At 39.2% G+C, this 22,801-nt stretch overlaps 1 long non-coding RNA gene across 10 annotated transcripts; it reads right to left on the bottom strand.

Annotated features, from left to right (window-relative positions):
* Positions 1 to 308: 308 nt before the first annotated feature.
* LOC106499738 (uncharacterized) lies at positions 309 to 22,380 on the bottom strand. Of its 10 annotated transcripts, none has more exons than XR_010884846.1 (7): positions 22,177 to 22,380; positions 20,807 to 20,996; positions 20,346 to 20,472; positions 7,155 to 12,335; positions 5,178 to 5,235; positions 1,776 to 1,967; positions 309 to 1,160 (listed from the first exon to the last, which is right to left on the bottom strand). It is a non-coding gene; the product is annotated as an uncharacterized lncRNA (long non-coding RNA). The 10 variants fall into 10 exon arrangements; XR_010884842.1 differs by lacking the exon at positions 5,178 to 5,235 and having other exon boundaries at positions 7,155 to 7,391; positions 7,766 to 12,335; XR_010884843.1 differs by lacking the exon at positions 5,178 to 5,235 and having other exon boundaries at positions 7,155 to 7,864; positions 7,966 to 12,335.
* Positions 22,381 to 22,801: the final 421 nt, after the last annotated feature.

Raw genomic sequence — 22,801 nt, 5'->3', positions numbered from 1 at the left:
TCCTTATGTGAAAAGAGTCAGTGGACTTACAAACTGGAAATGTATTGGCATCAGCCTTTGCTATTACAGAGGGATATTGCCATCTTCTAAGCCTGCCTCTTTAGGGTTAAATCATCTGAATTTTGCAGCATTTCTTTCATATTATGCAAAAGCCCACAGATATTCAGACAGTGAGAAGACTGTGAGAGGTGTTAAAATTAAAATCAATGTTGAAAAATAAATTTCTGCTAAATCCTTCTTATTTAAAATTTTAAACAGGGCACGTCACACATACAGTCTTAGAAAATCTCAAAGCTTCTTTAGAGAAAACAAGTTTTATTCTTCACTGACAAATACCTTGTACTGTCACGTATGCCTTGCAAAGTAAGTGCAACAAAACAGCAAGGTAGAATATCACACCTACTTTGCACCATATACGCTGGTCCATACAGAAATATCTGAGAAGGACGGGGGTCTGCAGGAGGTATGGCACTATAAGTATCTCGTGTCCTTTTAATTCCCCTATCTGTTCTGGAAAAGGTCTTATTTATTAAGACTGGGAGATAACAGACTGGTCAAAAAGAGAACTTGACAGTTCAATGAGCCATATGTTTGTAAGAAAAGTAAATCTTCTGTTCTATGCTGCAACACTGCTTTACGCTTACAAAAGCTTTGGGAAAACTGCCATGTAACACTACTGTCTGTAACAGGGAGGGCCAGGCTGCACACTATGCTCATTGCATTAGTGAATCCAGTCTAAGAAATTCTTGCTCCCCACCTTATCCCACCCCAGCCATTTATTCCCTTGCTCACACCACATCCCTCAGTCGTGCCAAAACTGTTTGTGGAACTGTGCTATGAAGTACATCACTGCGATTAACTGGTTTAGAAAAATCACGGAGTACTATGGTGGTTTGCTGGGGGCTTTTCTTTTTCTTTTAGCCAGATCATTTGATAATCCACATTATCACAAACAGTTGTATCAGCATAGCTGGGGTGGGAGGGGAGAGATAAAAACTGCCAGCACAGTGCAGGAACAAGCATTTTGGGAAAGGTGTTTAGCATAAGGGAAAATGTCTCGCAGCTCTGCATTCTCAGGTCCATGGGCGAAAACCCTGAGCAACTTCTGGAGGCAGTAGAAATGCAGCATCCTCTGGATTCTCAAGGACCAATACCATACACTAGAAAACAATTAAAAAAACACTGAAAAACACACAATAGGTTCTTTCTTCGACTAATTACTTTTGTGCATGTCCCATCATGCTATGTAAGCAACACCTGGTCTTAATTGCATTATTCCTACCAACCAGAAAGCAGAGGTTCCAAGTTAGAGGAGCAAATATAAAATTAAAGCAAAAACCCCTCCAAACCTAAAGAAAATAACCACAAAGTGAACTCCTGGAAGAGCATGCACTCGATTCTAAGGACTAAGGAGTTTAATTTGGCACCGTGCTTCACATTAACAGCAGACTAAGAACTAACAAAAGTCTACCACAAAAACATGACTTAGGGCTCAATTTTCCTTTCTGAGCATGTAACCTTTGTTTACATATTTGCAGCTCTGGGGCTCAGCAGGGTATTCAAGTGCTCCTGATTTTAATTAAGGGAGTAAAATTTGCATATGAAACACCCCTCTTACTGGTGTTAATGCTGCAGCAATGCCAGCAGCATTGAAAGAACTACGAAAAAAGGCAGAAATCCAAAAAAATACAACACTTAATCAATTTTGCATCATTAAAGTAAGGGAAGGAACAGAGATGGCAATATAAATATTTCCAATAATATAGTTAACATGCCTGAACTGAGATTCTGGTCCAGCTTTTAACTGAAGAGGTGTTTTCATGGGTGATACCAGATCCTCATGCTGTCCCAGAGAGTCTGATATAAATGACACAAGCTGAGATTTTGCCATTCCATGGGAAAGCCATGCTCAGGTGAAAAGCTTTGTAGTCTTGAGCAACTGCTGTTCACAGAAGTGCCTTCCCAGCCTAGAAAGAGAGAGAAGAGAGAGAAAGAGTTATTTATGTCTGAGAAGTAAACACAAATATCTTGGGCATTCACACAACACTCCAGCTTGCTGCTATGGCTTCCCTTCTTTGGGATCGCTAGAAACACGCAGATCCTCTACAGAGGATGATGACAAGTATCAGTGCAAGGCAAAGTCCAGTATACGCATTATCTCAAAAACAGAATAAATTCTGTGTGGTTAAGATAATGCCATTGAGATATTCACAGATACACCAGAAAGCTGGAATTTTTCAAGCAAGCATGCACGGGCTACCAGGAGATTGGAAGGAGTTGTGGGTTTTCCATGTTAGTGTATAGGTTTCTCCACCATAATTTGGGCAGTGGCATAATTCCCACTGATCCGCTCACCTGCAGAAGGCCCTCCTTTCAACAGACACAGATGCTTGGCACTATACAATATCGTGCTGTACTGCTTGGCGCAATCTAAGTTTCCATCCAAGCACCTGGGTGGTTACAAGGGGTTACAGTCCTTGGAGCACAGTGAAGGCATGCACCACGGAGCTCAGTGTTTCCGTGGTAGCATTGGAGCTGCACCATACTACAAAAAGCAGTATACAGAACAAGCTCCAGAGGAGCCATTGTAGTCTGTCAAGTAAAATATGCCCTCTTAGAATTGCTCAAATGCATATTTACATGAAAGACTGAAAATACAGAACTGGTCTACTGAACAAACACTGCAGTAAGCTTCAGAGCCATTACAGTCTACTGAGTAAATAAGAAGAAGTTTTAAAAGGGTCCAAGTATGTATTTTCACAATAGGACAGAATTGCTTCAGAGGAAACTACTGTGTCAATGTCTATGAGTGATTTCCTTTCTTTTCCTTTTTGTTTCACCATTTAGCCTAGCTATTACATATGCTGCTTGCATAATGATACACGGTTCTTTCCAGATCCTGGTCACAAATTATAAGAATCTGCCTGGAAATTCATCCAATACTAAAGACACAGCATCTTAGCTGATGGGATTTTAGGCAACAGCCTCAGCAAACACTTTAACAGAAGCTGGGGGTAAGGGGAATGAAAGGTGGTGATGAGAAGGGCAAAGATATTTTCTAGCAAATTGGTAAGAGTTGAAATGGCCTCATATACACCTACTGCAGACTGCAGCCTTCCCTTTATTTTCTGTTGTATTTTTCAGCTTGCCTCTTCTTTCCCAAACTAATAATAGAAAGAAATCTTTTCATAACACTCCATTTCATGACAGAGATAAAAACCATCTTCATCCATGGCCACAATTAGGTTCAGTTGCCATTTTATTTCATCCTATGACTTCAAAGGGCTTACAGAGAATAAAACTAATCACAAATCTGATTCACCTACTCTGTGAAATACAATAAATTAAGACCATCCAAAGAATTGATTCCTACTAGCAGTTAACAGCAAGTTTGTTGTCTAATTATCCAGTGCCAAACTATTCATAATTGACATTCTCACAGCCTAGGAACAGCTAAGGTAATAGCTCTACATTTTGTTCTCACATCTCTCAATCAGGAGGTACTCCTCTAGATTTTGCAACTGCAACTGTGAGTAGAATATTTGCATGTGAAATACTCTTATGCATTGTCCCAAGAGCTCTGCTGAAAGCTTCCTGTAGGAGGACCTTTCTTGGTCCCACGAAAAGCAGTCAATTAGCTCCAGGGAGGGTTTCTTCACTGAACACACTAAGTAACATCATCCAGCAGTGAGGCAGCTAAAGCCCCAGTACTTATGATACAGAGCAATGGAGACAGACCTTCGCAGCCTCGTCTTCACTCACATGTGCAATAGACAGAAAATACAAGGAAGAGAAGCCATATTAAAAAATAAGTTATTCTTAAAACAAACTGTAAAGAAAAACAAAAGGCAATACACTATCCTGCTTAAAGAGAAACAGTAGAAAATCTGCAAAGAGTTACGGAAGTTTAACTTAAGGAACCCAGAGAATGAGTTTCAGAAAGGAAAGGGGTAATGTCTCAGCTAAGCATGTCAGCCAGAGTCCCTTTGCATTAGCCTCTGGAGACAGAGAGAAAAGCATCTCCAGGAAGGGACTCCTCTCCCCTTGCCCTACAACATTGCAGAATAGACTATATGCAGAACTGGATACCGATGAGGGAGAGCTTAGGCAACCGGTTTAAAACAGATGCTTTACTTTTCAGAGAGTTTAAGTTAAATGAGATTAATTCTGCATGTGGCATCAGCAGTTGAGGTTTCAAGAAATATATCAAATGTATGTACACAGCACCACCGACTACAGACAAACAACAATTTTCTACACCAGGTTAGCACTTAACAATAGAACATCATAGCGTTCACTCAGCTTTTATGGTGACTTTCAGTTAAGTATAAGAACCAAACCCAAAGTTTTCTATAGCCCAGAAATTGTTGACAGTTGGAAAGAAAACCATAGAAACACTGAACTTTCATGGAAGCTCTGTGAACTCAGAGACAGAACACACTTTGAATGATTTTAATTTTACACTGTATATTTCAAACAGCTCTAATGAGACACAGCTTCCAGCAATCACCAGATCCATTGCACAGGATATGTAAAAGGATTTCTCATATGGAGAACCATACTTCTGGTATCAAAAGAAATACTAATTTTGAAAAGAATGCTCAAATAGTTTCTGAGATCACCTACTGGTTTCATGGGGGCTGGTAAGAGTTTTTATTCACAAATGATTTGTCAGTATCTCTAGGGTTTCTCCATACAAGAGAAATGGTAAATTCTCTTTGGTCCCACAGCAAAATAAAAAAATCCAGGGTGTTTGATCAGCTATATAGTAAGGATGTAAATCATTAATGAGCATCTGTGTGCTTTTCATTTTAATACCCTGTTATGCAAAATAAAATGATTTCCAACATTTACTAATGTGATCATCTTTCCAGAAGAGAAATCAAAGACTTTGTGTTTTTTTCCTGTGAAGTGAATATATGATTTGTCAGCTGCTAGAAAATCAACATTCTTATGGAAAAAGCCATGCATTTGTATACCATTACATTACAGTTAACCAAATTGTTCAATGCTCTCTGAGAAAAGAAAGCAGTAACACTTCCATCTATGTGCTGAGTCCATCAAGCCACAGTGCCTTTCAACATTAAAAATAGAATTAATTCTTCCACCAATTGCAATTGTAATTTAGCAGAACTCCTGCTTTGTACTTCACCGCACCACAGTCCAAGGAGACTTACTGAATTCACATGGAAAGGTCTGCTTAGGCCCATGCACACTTGACAGGTTTGCAAGGCTCTGGCAAGGAAGAAGTAAATGCAGGTTTGTTGGAGACAGAGACACACTCCCAAACACAGCCAAAGGTATGATGTCTTGCACTGGGGAAAACTAGGCAGAAAGTGCCCCTCCACCCCTCAGGCCCATAACTGGGAGGTCTGACACGGTATCGGGTGCATATCTGTACGGTGAAATGCCCATACTCACCTGGCTGCTACAAGCTACCGAAACCTCGCGTGAGCAGCCCAGCTGCCAGCAGGCCTCGGCAGTGGCACAACGTGAAGTGATTTGGTGTGCTGCCTGCTCGCTGGGTCCTACACCCAGCCAGCGCCACTGGAGCTCAGCCACCTGGGCTGAATAGCCAAGGACCTAGCAAAACGTGCCTCTTACTCTTTACTTGGCAACTTACACATTCAAAAAACAGTTCAGGATTTCACAGCTATTTGTCACCTGGCTAAACACCACTTTATGTGGCAGAAACAAAATCTGACCTCTTAGGGAGAACATATGCCAATACTGTCCTGATTAACTAACAGTCGTTACCGTACACTGTCATCAGTTTCCACAGAGATAGACCCAGTAAAGCAGCTATCCCTATTCAGCATTCCCAATTAAGTAGAGTATGCAGTAATAATATTTTACATTTATATAAGGCATTCAGCCTCAAGCACTTTATAACAGTGCTCAGATACCATTGTGATGAGTGTATTATAAATACCTCCATGTAGCCATGCTGAACTGCACTAGCTTTTCAAGGGGAAGGCAGCAGCCAATTGGCGTACTGTTTTCTGAGCTACCATGGCTGTAAGAACAGCATTGCAGTGCCCCTGAGATAAACCCATGCTATTAAAAACAAAAAAAAATTTCTGGAGTTTCTGAATCTCCCTTGGGCAGAAAGATATTCAGCTTTAGATCTAATCAGAATAAATCCATGTAATATAATGCACAGAACTCAATCAATTTAATTTGAGAAAACAGCCAAGACATCTCTTCCTATATACAAATCCACAGATCCTGAAGATTAAATATTTCAAAATCTGATGTTTGGACTGCTAAGCTCCGTTTTCCAGTGACTGAATGCTGAATTATTGTCAAATGCACTTTCCTACTTTCAGTGTCTAATTTCACTTTTATTTCATTCTTCCACTGTCGAAAGTATTTCTCACTAACCTCCCATTTCTTCCACCCTTCATTTTTGGTTATAATTCTCCATTCTGTGAATCCAGAGAATATCTCATCTCCAGCCACATTTTACAAATGAAAACGGAAATGACAATGAGGTATTAAATACTTAGCTATCACCTTTCTGTGCAAGTATTGTGCAACAATTTGCAGCCAGAGCATATACAGCATCTTGTTGATCATGCTGTAACATGTATACATAGTCCCTTTTCCTTGTTAAGACTCCTCCCTCAAAGTTGACTTGTGGGAGGGATCTTAACACTCTTGAAGTCTTCGTGCTTGAAGTGCCTGTAGTTTAACAAACAGCCCAGCTATTTATTGTGAACAACTCTTTCCATCTGCCCCCTTCAACAGATATTACGCTCAGCTAATAGAGAAGCTAAACAATTTGTTTAGATGGTCCTGTCCTCAGTTGGAACACGTATGTATTTCTCCAGAATAAAGCTAGTTTTTTCACATCGAAGATGCTGATAAACTTTTGCAGACTTATCACTTCATTAGGAGACATCAGCTTTCAGTTCTTCTGCACTTCTGCTGTGTTTTGTATATCCTATGAAAATACTGTTTGTAAAGTGCCATATTTTAATATACTTGTACAGAGAGAAGCTCAGTAAGATTATGGGTTACGGGACTCAGGAAAGATGAATATATTAGTCTCCTTTTCTTTAACACTGACCTCGCACTGGATAGGAAATGAGGGGTAACACATTGACACTGTATAAATTCCAATAGCTGCTGGCCATCCCTGTTGTTCATACCTAGATCTATGCGTTTTGCCTTGTCATCGTCCGTCAGGCTTCTCGCGATGAGGAGGTTCCTCGTGGATGAATTCCTCTCCAGTGAACTGCTCAAAGCCAAAGGGTGGTCAGCAGCCCTGAAGAGTCCAGACCACGTCACTCCAGGTCCCATGGCATGTCCACCTCCAGCCTCGTGTCCCACCAGCCTTTGTTTAGACCAACATCACTGGGTAGGCAGTTGCCCAAGCAGCTACACTGCTGTGGAGTTATGCACATCACAGTCATACTAATGACTACTGCTTTAAAATTATGTACATACAAAATAGCATAAGTTGAACTACTGTATAACTTTGGTATTTAACAAAGGCCTATATGCATGGCACATGCACTCTTTATGCCAGAGTACGGGCATGAACCTTATAGGAGAAATCAGTTGAGTTATCCCCCAACGAAGCCTCTGTTAACAGAGCTTTTTCGCAGTGGGAAGGAATATATTTTATTGCCATTCTCTCATTACTCAAAAATGGATGAGGAGGTTTTGCTCAACCTTGCAGAAATTAAAATATTACTTTTGAGAAGGACTAGGTTCAGAAAGCTTTTTAAGCACCTGGTTAACTCTGGTATGTGCTTACCATTGGTTGTGAGGGGACTTAATTCACTTTCACTTAACGTGTGCTTTTTGAATAGAGACGTTTTTCAGAATCAGAGTGGAAATACTGCAAAGTTTAGCCCTGTAGGTGAATGTTTTGGAAGGTTAATAACCTGTGGAAATAGAGGAGCCCTATGTTATGTTTAGTACTCACTACAGCTGAAGGATGAAATAGAGACTCACTTCATCCAGCCGTTGAGATGCAGCCACCTGTGGGGAGTAATGTGCCAGCTCTTTAGTGCAACAGTGCAAAACCGTTTAAGTGGGAAGTGAAGCGTTATCCCACAGTCCAAAGGGAGTGTTTGCCATTGTTGTTGCTGAACAGCATGACATTCTTCTCTGGGCGGGAGGCAGTGTCTGCATAATGCTTCCTTCAAAAGGATTTGGGTTTGGAGGCACAGGAAATGGGATCACGCCATCAGCTAATCAATAACTCACTGCCATGGACCAATCTCCCTACTTAGCACTGGAAGACAACCAGCAGAGACAACAACGTGGGCAAAGTGAATGTTAGTTAATGTGAGTGCCTGCACAGAAGGCTGTTTTTATTTATCAGTCTTATAGAACCCTTAAAAAGAGACTCAAATATTTGGTACAATGAAATAGCTTTAGCATTTTTGCTATAGCTTGAGGTCACAGTTTAACTAATATAACATGAGTTTCCTTTCTTTTCCATCAGAATTCATTGTTTCTTCATAATTAAAATGAAGTGAGTTTCTCCTATAAGCTCAGGTTTAAATTTGATCCGAATTTCAACCAGATCAAATCTATTCACTTTACAAATCATCTTTATCCTTCCAGGGTAGGACTGGGAGGGCAAGGTGAAAGTCTGGAAAAACTTCTGCAAGAGACAACGCAACAGAAAAAGTAAACTGCAGAAGACCAAAAAGCATAATTCTAATTCTCTGAAATGATTCATTAAAGGAAACCACCCTTTATATAGGTTAAATGTATTGACTGTGGTATTTTTATCCCCTCTGCTATTCTTTCCTTAAGCTCAAGGAATTGAATTCCCCCAGATTCACAAGTTCCTCCCCCGCACGCTGCTCCCCAAGCAAAAGCACTAGAGTGGTTTTAAAGACTGTAAAAATGCAAAATCATAAGATTCTGTGTTGATCAAGTCTCCCTAAATGCTTATATACACTTTGGCCTGAAGGTGGCAACATTGAATAAAATTCTGAGGAAAGACCTTTCACATAGAGATGCCTTTAATTAAAGTTTTATATTTTTAAACAAATATTCTTCTCCCCCCTTATTTATTCACAATGTGTTGAGAGAAATATGGTGGGGTATCATACATTTGTTTCAAATAACCTTGAGTGCACGTTATGCAAAATTATTTGTAAATTAAAATGAAAGCAGATGCACATGTAATGTATACATAAGCCAAGCCCTCCAGCTCCTCAATTTAAAAGCAATTTAAAATATTATAGGCTCTATGTCCCTTTTCACAATATTAATATCAATAGATGCTCTTAACTCCAAATCAAAATCAGTGCTGATTCTTTCAAATCAGAGCTTGCCTTTATGCTAAGTTATTTCACCTGTATTCAGTAAATGTTGTGTTATAGAATGTGATGCATTAATCAAGTAATAGGACCTGGCAGTCTGTGCATTGCGCTGCAGAACGGCACAAGCCGGGCGCACTGCAGAACAGCGGGTGAAGCCCTGTCTTGCCAGTTCACTCTAGATGGGCTGCGAGTCAGCAAAGCAGCCTGGTCCTGGTTGTTTTGCGGAAAATTCAAAACCAAAAGGATTTTAAATATTATTTCTAAGTTATTAGTTTAAAAAAAAGTTTTTAACCTTCTTTCTAAAAAGGAAACCTCTAAACTCTTAAAAATAAATGTACAAGTAGATACCTAACTTTGGATTATGAAGACGATACTTCATTTTTCTTTGAATTTCTTAATCTTTCTTTTATATTTCATTTTTTTCAGGGATTTCCACAGTGCTCTGTGATTTTTCTTTTGACTTCTGGAAGATTCAGTGTTTTCTGCTATCTCACTGATTACTGTCCTTGAGGCTACTTGAAGAAAGGTATTATACATGGATACATGTATCAAAATAATACTGTTTTACATAGTCCTCACTGGTAAGGCTACATCTGCACTGCTCTGAGCATTCCTTGCTAGGAAAGAGTGGTCGATTAAAAGGGAGATTAAAAAACAACAATAACAACGACAAGAAATACTTAACTAGGGCAGCCCACCCCCCCCCCAAAAAAAAAAAAAGGCTCAAAGTTCAGAAGGCAGTAACTACTGTATTAAGAATGGTTAGGAGAAAAAAACCCACTGTTGAACTTGCCCTGTCTAGAGAAAAGATGACATGATAACAGGCTGTGAGTACTTACAAAGAATTAATAAAAAGGAGGAGGTGGAGGCTGATGTGGGAGGATTGTTGGCAGCACTGGGAAAGCAGGTAGAAGTATAGTAATAGCTTAAAATTACTGAAGGGAAAAATGTAGATTAAATAGTACAAAATGAGAGAACAGGGAGGTAATATGGCAGAGAGGGTCACTGATTTCAAGGCAGATGCTCATCCCTGAGGAGCATGTTAACCTACACTGTTTGCAGAGGCTGGCGTAGGTGACTCCAGAGGTATTTTCAACTCTAGTGCATATGGGTCAGATCTCTCCTCTTTATGGCAATAAGGCAAGGAGGACTGTTTCACACAGAGCACCCTGCTGCCGGAGGGTGCTAAGCAAGCCGGGAGCTTGGCTACGTGCACCCTGCCGGTTCCTGCACCTTTCTAACAGCCTTGAGCTTTGCACAGCCTTTTCCAGTCTGCAACAGCAGAAGAATCCCTTGCAAATGATTGCCCCCATTGGCGCTGGAGAGAAACCGATATAAATAAAGCGTAAAGAAGAGCTCCAGTTGGAGCAGTTAGATGGACACCATTAGTTCAGCTGGAAAAGTGCTGCCGATGAATCACTGACTTATAAAAACAACTAGGTTGCATCATTTCTGATAGAGGGTTAGATTTTGACTGCATATCCATCCCTGAGCAAAAGGAACAGTAAATTATTACCCATCCAAACCAGAAACAAAGGTCACTGAGGAGGGAAGGAGGTGAAAAAAGGCTCCAGTCTTTTCCTGCCTACTCTTACCCTCCCACTTGTCTAGGGGCAGCCATAAGCAGATGAATGCTCTGATATTGTTATACCTCTGGAAAAGAGATACAAATCAGGCCCCTTAGGGCGTAACAGGGGTTCCTACTGCCTGACACCACAGTCACAGTCTTGCTCTTGAAGATTAGTGACATTTCTGATGGGGTTTCAAATGCTTTTTGGGGCAAGCTCTGAACTACTTTTTAATGCCTAAATCCACTCTGTGATTTTGAATGCACTTAGTCATTAAAGCAGACTTACTACCTTTGGCATTTCTATTAAAACTGCATGTTCAGAGAAGGAACAGTGGCTCAGTGAATCACTGACAACCACAGGTATCAAAGGGGAAAAAAAGATGATTATTTCCAGGCACATTCTCTAGGAAATTAAACAGACTGGATGAAGATTTGACAAAGTTGTAATACAAACCACAGCATCATGAGGTAACAGAGCAGAAAAGCAAAATTAACATGATCTCAGCCCTATACATTCAGCTCAGACTCCATGTTCTGAAAGAAATCATAAAGAAGTGAAAGAAAAATTTCCTGTACAGTGTGATACCAGACCACTCACAAAAGCAAACATGACACTAAATGGTCATGAGCAACAGTGTACGCAGCCTGCTTTGGCGAGACAGCCATAGTTAGGAAAGCTCTCAGACTGCAGCTGCAGGGATGAATTAAGTGCATGAGTAAACAGGATCATCTCAGTGTAGGAATCTCACAACAACACAAGTTAAGATGAATTTAGCAATGGAAACACAGGAGTGAAAATAACGTATAATAGATAAACACAGCTAACTCACTACGCCCTCTGGAAAGCTTTGTTTCAAATAGAAAGGTCTTTATCAAAGTGTTAAAGCAAACACAGCTGTTGGCCCTTCTCAGCTCTGGTGGGATTTCATTTTGCAGGCCTAGACCCGAAGAGCAGAGAAGGCAGGCGGCGTCCTCAGCTCCCTCAGTATACGCTTGGCACACTGAGGAGCAGAGGCAAAGGTAGTGCTAGACTCCCTATTCCCAGAGCTAGTGTAGGAACCGATCTGTCCCAGGCACACTCTTGTGCAGGCTCAGGGTGCATATCTCCTGCCGATCCTCGGGGAGTCACTCTGCCTCTGTCCCCCGAGCACACCACCTCCAGCCTTCTCTCCTTCTCCAGATGGCCCTTGCTTCCCCTAAGGCAACTTTCAAAGGCACCCTGTGGGCCATGAAGGGCTGATCTACGGAGGTAATACCAACCAGGGCAGACTAGTGCAGACTGCCCTTATTCTGACTCTCTGCTGGGGCAGTCTGAAGGTCACTTGATGGGACTTCCTAGATCACAAAGTGGCTTTACGGTGCCAAACCACTGGCCTATCCCACTTACCTCGACTGTCTTTGCAAGGTCCAAAGCTCCAGAACACCCAAAGCCCCACGCCAGAATACTTCATCAAGCTAAAGCATCTCAGAAGCTACAACAGATTTTACAAAGCATAGTTCAGTAGTGAATTTTAATGAAGTCACATGCTCGAATTATTTGTGCTCTAATTAAGATGCCTCTGTTACTCTCCTGAACTGTGTCTATTTTATTCTCAATAAGGACACTTTTGATGAACATGAATTAAAGCCTGTGATACTTTGTGCGAACAAAAGTTTTCACACCTAACAAAATGAAGACTGGGTAAATCAGCAAGAATCTGTCAGGCCCAATGCTGGCTGTAATGACCCATGGTTTTGGCAAGGTCTCTTAATAAGGGGAACCTTAGTAAACCTTGGTTTTCTTGGTGAAATCACATCTTAACCCGCCTTTGGGACAATGCCTTCATCTGCTTAATGAGACATATTGCACATGTGTAGGGATAGCTAAAATGTGCTTTTTTTGAAAAAAAGCTTACACAGAGAAAATGATTTGCTGTGTGGGTTGTCTTACCAGTTAGTTCTTGGGCCCTGGGAATGGTTTTATTTTCTTAGCCAGTGGGTCATCTCTATTATCTTAGATGAAATATACTGTACCATTTATAGGACTATCTCTGAAAATATTTTCTGTGTTTCCTAATTTCTGTTTACCAAAAGAACCCACCGTGGGAAAGCAGGAAGAAAAAATCAACTTAAGGTTGAAGAAACCGTTAATAAAATGAAGAAGTACTATGGCAGGTTGTTCTGTAAGATTCATTTGCTAAATTTTAATGTATGCCACAGCAGGATGGCATGAGTCTAGCTGGATTTGAAAGCTGTGTGAATCTCCCGTAATAAAAGGCATATTTGCCAGGGCAGCTACAGGAAAGTATTATTCCTATTGGTATTGGCAGAATGAAAGAATGAAGAAAAAAAAAAACAGTTCTAGTAAATATCCTTCCATATGACTGTGCAATACAGTGCAACTTCAAGTCACCGCTCCAAAAACCAGGATTTATATTAAGTTTATTTAAGTTGTCTCCTACCAACAACCTCATATTGATATGATACCTGGGGGGAAGCTTTAAGGGAGATTAGCAAAACAATCCTTTCATGCTGGGAGTTGCATTTCTTCACTTAAATGGCTATTGCTAGCAATGAAAATGCAGGCAAAACTGACAGCAAAGAGGATATCAGTAGAAGTCAGAATCTTGAGTGTTTTCTGGAGTCAGCTTAAATTATCTGTTAATAGGCAGCTGTGACACACACTTCTGTCTTCCGGTGAAAATGTAAGATGTATATTATATAAGTATCATCTGTTAGTGAAGTTTTGCTAACACAGACATCATACCATTTGAACCACGTATTTAATTCTTTTTCTGGGGAAAAGTTATCTGAAAGTTAGCATTCAAATTTTCCCTTTATTTCCAGTTTAATACATTTTGAGACATACAAAAGAATTCCACAAGCACTGTCTAAATCTTGTGAGGGACATAAAGGTTTTCTCACAATGCTTAATAAAGCCAAGCTTTTCTCAGCTCCATCTTCAATGACAGATCAAGGAGATTTTTGTTGTTAAAAAAGACTGCCTACAGATATCTTCCTTTCTTTAAAGGACAATGTATGGATAAGAGGTGAGCACAACTGCTACAGTCAAATGTGTAAACAACAATATTTGACCTGGCAACCCTGTTGAATAGAAATATTCATTCTCCTTAAAAGATAACATAAACAAGTAGATTTAAATGGAAATCACAGACTTGAGGGTGTTTTGTTTCTTCGTCTTTCCTTATTCCAGCAAGAATAAAACAAGAATAACTATGTTTTCCTAAATAGTACTTCACCATTTTATTTTTTTGTGTATGATCCTACTTCAGGCACAGTCTCATGAATAATGTAGCTGATCTCTCAAGATAGCCATAGGTAATGTTCTTATTACCCAATAATATTTTATATTACCCTTGCTGTAAAATAAGCAACAGAGCAAAGAAAGCAAAACACCGTACTGCTTAGGATCAAACCCTGCACCACTCAGGATGGATCTGCAGTCTTTGTGAGAAGTAATGGGAAAAGACCTTGAGGATAAAACTGCTTGTTTCAGCCTAAGGGAAGGTTTGTCTTTAGTGAGGCCTAACCTAACTACTAGGAGATTTGTGGGCTGAAATATCAGTTACTGTTTTTCTGTGCAAGTCTCCCATAACCTCTGTTTTGGCAAAATCCCAGAAATTCGTCTTCCACAGCATGGATTTGCTGCTCCTCCTTGCCAGTTTAAACCCTTCCAGATACTATTGCCAGATCGTGTTCAGATCCACGTCACAGACTTGCAGTACCTTTTTCTGGATGGCAACAACAACCAGCAGAGATAGGAATATTTATTCTACTTTGGTGGTTCTCTCTACAGCTGTGGATGTAATGAATTCTCCTATATCTCTGTACCAAACCCAACAATTAGCCTTTGCTGTATTCAAAATACCAAGGAAAAGTTCCTCCATGGAATCTCTTTTCTTGATAGTTCTCTTCTCTCCGTTTTTGAGTTTTCATAAAACTAAAGGAGTGAGAAAAATCATTTGAGGTGGATGCTGACTTGGTTGAATGCACACCAAGCTTTCCAGTAACAGTCACCTATTCAGAGAGTTCTCAGCCTTGCTGAGACCAGCACCTGTCATTTTTCTCGTCTGGACAAAATTAGGATGACTTGGAGGCAAATGACAGATCTAAGTCTTTCACATTTTGTGACAAAATATCTTCTGTTCTATTTGAGTGTGGTCTCCACATTGCCCAGTGCCTTTTGTTGAAAGGATTAGTGGTTCCTACACTGAATTTTGACATGAAAATCCACTTTAGAAGTTATGCTCGCTGAAATTGCATTCCTACAGCTTCCTTTAGCTGCACAAGATAGTACGAGGAGAAAAAGCAGACAGACCTTGTTAAGCTTCCTTCAGAGGGGAAAAACTCAGAACAGGCAACAGGCCCTATGTGATACAAACTAGTGGGGCTTCATTGAGCGAAACTGAGGGAAGAAAAGCTTGTATCATTTCCTTCCTGTATGGGAGACGTCAGTCCCAGACTGAAGGGCTACACTACAGAATTTCTGCTGTGGGTCAGAAAAAAAGATCGTAACCTTTTTGCTAATTAATGTCAATCCTAAGATGCCCACAGCAATACATTTTCCAAGTAGAAAACTGGTGATTTGTTGGAAGTATGTACAATACCTTTGCACAGCTTTATTTGGCTATATAAGATGCAACACAGTGGGAAAGCAGGCCAGTTTCCTCTCTTTTTAAGCATCCAAAATCAAATGGGAGAAAGAAGAAGAGTAATAGCAAACTAGGGACCCGACTATGATCTAACTCCGTTTCTTTTATCCTGAGGTAAGTTACTTGACTGCAGTGTACTTTCATTTGGGTCAATATGAGAATGGAATCAGGCCAAATGGATTTACATCAGTATAAGCTTTTGCAGTTACTATGAAAAACATTCCCCGTCTCCTATGCCCCTGTGTAATACAAGCTAAGACTAAGCCAATGAATTTACAATCTTTTTTTTTTCTTTTTTCACTAGTGTAGTGCTAGGGAGACTTAAGTATGTTGAAAAGAGACACTGAGATGGATGGTTGCATCCATCGCTGTGTTCCTCATCAAATATAATCTCTACCATTACTGCAACATTAACCTTGACTGACTTTCAGAGGTTGCTGTTATTTTCAACCAGTGCCAAATACTAGGACACTGGGTGTATAGATTGAGCCACATCCCTAAATGCCCTCTGCTAACCATAAAATCACCCTAGCTACCTGCAGATGTATTAGTACTTGGCTAGTAGTCCAGTATCTCAAGGGCACTGATATTTATATTTAAGGCAAAATCTCTCCAAAGTTCTGCCATCCTCCAAGTTTCCCTATCCTCCAAAGTTATTAGGATCTCACAGTAGGCAGCTCAAATGTTCAATGCTTCCTTTTTTGGCTCTGATCCTATCTTTTGTTATCAGCGGACTTTGAGGCTGCTCAGCACCTCAGAAGACTAATTGCTAATCAGCATTTCATCTCACACTCTGAAATCAGCAATCTGATGCATCTTTCTGTTAAATAAAAACTATATTCCACAGAGATCTTTGAGAACATTGTGCTGATACATCTAAATAGCAAAACAGTTTAAGGCGAGATAGCCATTTTTCCAGCCGGCTAACTCCAACTAATAAAAAACATAATTGTATTTACTCTACTTCATTTTTGTTCACCACTCAAACTCTCTTAGTCAATGCATATATAAAAAGAGACCTCCTGTAATAGCCACTATCTCTAGGTGAGCAAATGGAAAGGATAAAAAAAAGATCCCTATGCATTGTAAAGTATTGCTCTTAACTCACCTGTATCTTAAACTCTTAATAGTGGACAGTGTGAAATAGACGGAAAGGACAAACAAATGTATTGCTGTAAAGATGACTTGGAGGCACAAAAGGTCTGAGATTTTTTTTTTATTATAATTGATCAGAAGCAGGTCAGTCCCAGAAAATAGCCAGTGACAGATGGCATACACTCTGATTTCTTGGTAGTTTTAGCTCGTCTGAATTAGACTAATTATCTCAAAGCTGCAATTTACTGAAAGGCCCGTGCTTTACCTTTTCTTTCTTTCTTTTCTTTCTTTCTTGCATTCTTTCTTTCCTGCATTCTTTACATATGTGTTGTGTCAACCTTAGAAAATCTTTCTTGATCTCATTCTCCTCGTAAGGGAGGGAGAAAAGACATTTTCTTTCACGTATGTGCAAAATACCTTATTTTTCCCATCTTTATGATGATTTTGATATAATTAAGGAAAGAAAATTTTCTGTCTGTGCTGGAAAATCAACAGGATAATTAAAATACTGTTGCACATAGAATTAAAGAGAGCCAGTGAAGAACAAAGGGGAATATAATTGTCAAATAGATAAAACAGTCAAATAGTCTTTAGTCAAAATTAAAGACTGTATTGAGAATATGTTATATTACTTTCCAGATTTTTGTGAATAAAAACACAGATAATCACAGTGCAACCCTCCTTCTAGATACTTAAATGATTTCATCACACCAGCATCTGAGACTTTGATTCAAAGGACAGTACTCCAGTTCACAGTAGAATTAAGTCATCGGTTTCAGGAACACACACAACATCCCCATCACCTGGCCTCTAACTGCCTCACAACTTCGATGAGATTTAGTTTTACATCTTTGTGAAGCAAGCAAGACGAGCGCCATCACCAGTGTGCAGATAAGGAAATGAGGAACGCAGGTTGTGACACCCAGACCGCAGAGACCTTTATACATCTAATTCCCTAAGTAAGGGACCTAGGCCTATGTTCAGGATCACACAGGAACACCGGTGATGGCACTGGGGACTGCAGTCAGACCCAATAAGCTCCATCCAGCTAGAGCCACGGGTCCAATCTTCCTCCCTTTGTTTTCAATGATGATAAATTCTTTTAGATAATTGTCATGAAGATATAAACTAATTTTTTAAAAATGCTTATGGCTGATTAAAATTTACATATGCAGGATTTTAAATTTCAGAATAACCAATATTTTAGAAAACAGGGGACAGTGAAGAGCTTGATAGGAAAACATTATAATTAAAACCACACCAAAGGCATGGAGATGTTGAGCTTCCTCATAGAAAATAATGAGACAATATTTCAGTCCCACATACCAAGTGCGATTTTTCAATCATCTGTAAACAAAAAAGTTTTATGGGAACTATCAGAAAAAATTTCATAGAGAATAGTTTAATTTTATATGTATATTAATTCAATGATGTCCATCTGATGTTTTTTTATGAACATCCTGTAATGAATGAATCTGTACTGAACCCTTTTTAGTTTTTGAAACTTTTTAAATTAAGCAAAGAATCCTAGTTTGTACAATTCATAGTTAGCTATATTACTTATTCCTGCTATCATTTTCCTCTTTACATTACTTGGTGATAAGAGATTTTATTATCTTGTTTTAGCCTTCTACTGATGAGTTTTATTGTTACAGCACTTTAAAGCCATGGATTTCAGAGTCAGTTTGAAGATAAGACAAATAGTTTGGGGCTAAGTGGAATTTGCCCAACATTGCCTTTCAGTTGCTTTCACTAGACATTTAATTAGCATTATAACAAGCAAGAATACAACATTAAACAATTCATGAGGATACTTGATGATTTCTCTGACAGAAAAGATTTAAAATAATGTTCAAAGGAATAGGATACAGAAACCAACTCATAGTGGAACTTGCTAGTCTCAAAACCAAAACAGAAAAAAAAAGATTGTGTTTTTCAGAGTTGGAAGAATGAGTTCTTGGAAAACATCAAAATGTGAACTGATAATTGCCTCATGTTAAATGTGGCTTTAACTTAGATTATAATAATTTGGAAATTAAAATTCACTGAAGAACCAAACATTTCCTAATTTGTACAGCTTGCTTTATTTTAGAATTAATAGAGCCTGGAATGTCTCATTTCATGTCAACTTTAAAGCAGAGGGTGTAGAGAAATAGGCTTTGATTCAGAAGTCCTAGACCTGCCACAAACGCTTTCATTGTGGTGGACCAGCAGACTCATTTCTTTGTTCATTTTCTTGATGAGCCTGCTTAGACATCGACAGATCTGGTTGATATCTGAGTTGGACTCAATTGCATTAGTGCAGCAGAAGAAAGAGGGACAACTCTGTGGACCCAAATAACGAAATTTCTTTTTTAAGACTAGAAATTATTATTAACTAAACCGAAGACTTTCAGCTTTGCATTTAGAATGTTTTGCAACTAAGTTCAAGCACAATGATGCAGGGACCCTGGTCTAAAGCTATATCAAAACATGAGCAGCATGTTCTCCTTCACAAGCTACCAGTGTGGTGTTCCTTAAATTAGCATTTTGAAGCTCTGCATTACTAGGTATTATTGCTATAATTAGCTTTGTCTCCTACTCTGAATTACTAAGTATATTTGATTGTTAGATATGTCTAGAACTAGTAGTAAAAGCAAAGTCTGGAAACAGATCTAAGCCAAATTTTGGCCCCAGCTGGATTCCATATTTGTTCTTATTCCTTTTTTCTCTTTTCTCATTTCAAATGGAGATGGAACTATTGAACTGGGTTGCACTATGACATTCTCTAATCAACAAATTAGGGAAAATTTCTGACAGCACAGCTGATAACTTCTGCTCTTCTAAATCACAGAGAGAGAGAGAGAGATCAGGGTATGCTGGAATCAGAAGAAGAAAATACATTATACAAATGACCATCACCTGCCTCTCTTGGATCTTGTAGTGAGAACAACTCAGACCTAGGTCTTGCATCAAAGAAAAGGAATAACTTGAAACATAGAATCCAAACATATCTGAACCAGGGGATTTGAATTAGGAACTTTTCCAGGCCTCAGTTTATTTGGATTGTCTACATTATATTGAAGGCCTATTAATGACAGCCTAATTCCAGGCTGTGGGATTTGGACATCATCGGCCAAAATAGTTGTTGCTGATTAAAAATATCTTACTTACACTACAGGAAGTTTATTATGATATTTCCAAAGTGGTTGGATGTAGGACACGTTAGAAAACTTTCTTAATGTCAGAATACGACGAGTGTACTATCAGACCAAAACTAGCTACAGTTTTTTAGAAAGAAAAATTGTGTCTCCACCCCTTTTGAAGTCTACCTGTACATATGACCATTGGAATAAATTTTTCTGAGTTTGGTTTATAAGTATACTGAGACCTAAAGGGCTCTTGGGGCTCTAAGAGGGTATCTCCACTTTATGTTGTGTCCAAAACTATCCCTGAGGCTATCTGAATGTATGTCCACACAGGTTAAGCAATAGCTCTACCTCAGGCAGTTCTTGCATGGCTGCAGTTATCAAGGTTTTAGAACAGAATTAGGTGTCCAATCCACTGGGCGATCAAAATAGAAGTGGAGTAGGAGTGTTGGCACAGTCAGATATTTTGTCTCGGCTAAGAAGAGGTTCTGAAACCACCCTTCTACAGCAATTGACCATGAAGTTGCTACCAATCTGTTCCAGTGCAAAGTCAGTGTAAGTCAGAGATAAAACTGAGGTCCACTTGCTTGATTTTAGCAGGGCTTACCTTGGTTCAAACAGCAGATCTAGGGATCCAGACACCACAAAGAAGGGAGCTCAGGGTCAGTGAGGAAGGCTCATCTTTCACTGGCTTTTCCTCCAAGTAGAGCTTCCAGGCACGATCACCACAGGCACTGGGAAAAGGGTCCAAAGCTAAATGGGTTTGGGGGGGTCCATGAATCAGGACTCAAGTACATACACAGGCAGAGCTTGAACAGTGTGAACATAGTCTATATTTATCCCTAAATCCCTAAATGTAATTTAGGGATTACATTTATCATTTCTTCTGTTACATATAATGCACTATTCTTATTCATTAGCATTTGTATACCTGCTCTGCACAGATATAAATGGAGGCAGTACAGAATTAAGCCCAAAATACAGATTATGATGCAATTATTCACAGTTAAAGCTATATTCCAAATTGTGATTTTGCCAAGGTGACATAAAACCTGCCGTTATTGATACCTGAGCGTTATCATCACTGGGATAGTGTACGATGCTGTAGTTCTCAATCTCACTGGCACTGGCTAGAAATTGCATAGCTTGTTGAACACAAAAAAGATGCATTAGCTTCTCCTTGGTCAAATACAGTGATGCATGCAGAGTTCTTCACTGCTAGCTGCCATTCTGTAGTGGGAGATGAGTAGTCCTGTTACTGTGGAAGAAGAATAAATATAAATAAAAAACCATACTTTGCCAGAGGCTAATAAATAAATCTCATTGAATGCCATTAAATTCAGATGCTTGAATAAAAAACAACTCCTAGAGATAAAAGGCTTGTATTCAGGCAACATATACCTCCATTCTACAATACTGTCCCATTTTCTGTAACATCCTGTGTTTTCTTTCACTGATCCATCCTGTCATTCAACCAACATAGGGTTCAGAATTTTTTCTCACCATTAGTAATGAACCCCTGCATACCCTGGGAGATTGTCTTCTTTATATATAAAAATACTTTACCAAAGCCTTTGCTGTCACTAAGGTTGAAGGGACATCTCTACCACCTAATAAACACAGAATAGATTTACCAAGGAGATTCAGAAAAGTAAGAAAAAGCAGGTAAAAACGTAGTACAGCATTAAAAGAGAGAGCCTTGAGACTCAACACAGAAGATTAAAGGATTTCTTCTATCTTGGAAGCCTTTGAGAACGAAGGACCCAGCTAACCTATGTATCACTAGCACTGTTTAACTCTCTGATACAGTCTTATTTTTCTGTTTTTCTTCATAAGATTAAATAGTTATCTGAATGATGGTCCTGATGGATTTTAAATAATGAATCCACTATCAATAAGGTTGGAATAAATTCAAAGGTGAGGAGTATAGTCCAGTATAGCTTAATGAAATCTCATTTTGCTGTAATTCACTTCATATTTTTATCATTTGTCTAGGAGATGTAGCACTTATGAATTTTCTTTTTGTCTACAAAATACTATTTATATTATACATATTCTCCACTGGCAAGCAAAGTGTAGTCTCCAGAATTTTTGGAAATGATCAGAATAGTCTATATTAAAATATAATCATGATGCTCTGGTGTGGCAGCAAAGTATTTAACAGCCACAGACAGCATCAGAATTTTCCAGTGGAAGAAGGCAAAGATTTCCATCTACATCAGATATCAGTAAAAATGACACTTATAGCATAGTATGGTATAGTATAGGATAGGATAGGATAGGATAGTATAATATAAAAGGGAACTAGGCTTCACTTTGCTATCTTATTTTGCACTGATACACGAGGATTGTTATGCATTTAAATTGTTAAGGGATTCTTCTGTTAAAAGCCATATTGTAACCAAAGTAATACCTGTTTTGACATCTTCTTTGCATACCTTATCAATGTCGTCGTCGTCCTTCAAGTCAACACATTTTCCTGTTCGCACTTTCATTAACACAAAATACCTAGAACTTCAGATAAACAGCTCATTGAATGAGCTGATAGGCTAGTGGGTCCACTCTGTAATGCCAAAGCCAAACAGACAGGAGACCCCTTGCAAGTATCTGCATTTTGGTAAGGAATTATGCTGACGAAAGAATGTTTTTGCTCATCTACTTTACGCCTTTCAAGGAAATAGTGTATCTATGTCAACAGAATATGCTTTTATCAGCACACTTCATATCCACTATGTGCACCACCAGTGCAGCTGTATCAGGATGAACGTGTAGTGTAGGCAGCCTCTGCATCCTAGTAACGGAGTTCAAATGCAGGCTGTAACATCCATGTTATCTAGCGCGTCCAGAACATTGGCTAAACCCTCTTCAAAGTCAGGGAGTAAGCAAAAGATAACTAGGAAACTGGGAGAGAATTGACCCACTTAGAAGTGAATTTTACATTTTGAAGACTTCAGAGACAGTTAATCACTTTTAAATAGAAGAAAAGCATGAGGTCACTGCACACATTGCGTACAACAAGGTAATGAGCATCAACCAGTGTGGCACAGAGCGCCTTCAGCTGCA

Source organism: Apteryx mantelli, chromosome 8 (assembly GCF_036417845.1).
Source record: "Apteryx mantelli isolate bAptMan1 chromosome 8, bAptMan1.hap1, whole genome shotgun sequence".
Taxonomy (NCBI): Eukaryota; Metazoa; Chordata; class Aves; order Apterygiformes; family Apterygidae; genus Apteryx; species Apteryx mantelli.
This window is presented reverse-complemented; position numbering and strand designations above follow the sequence as displayed.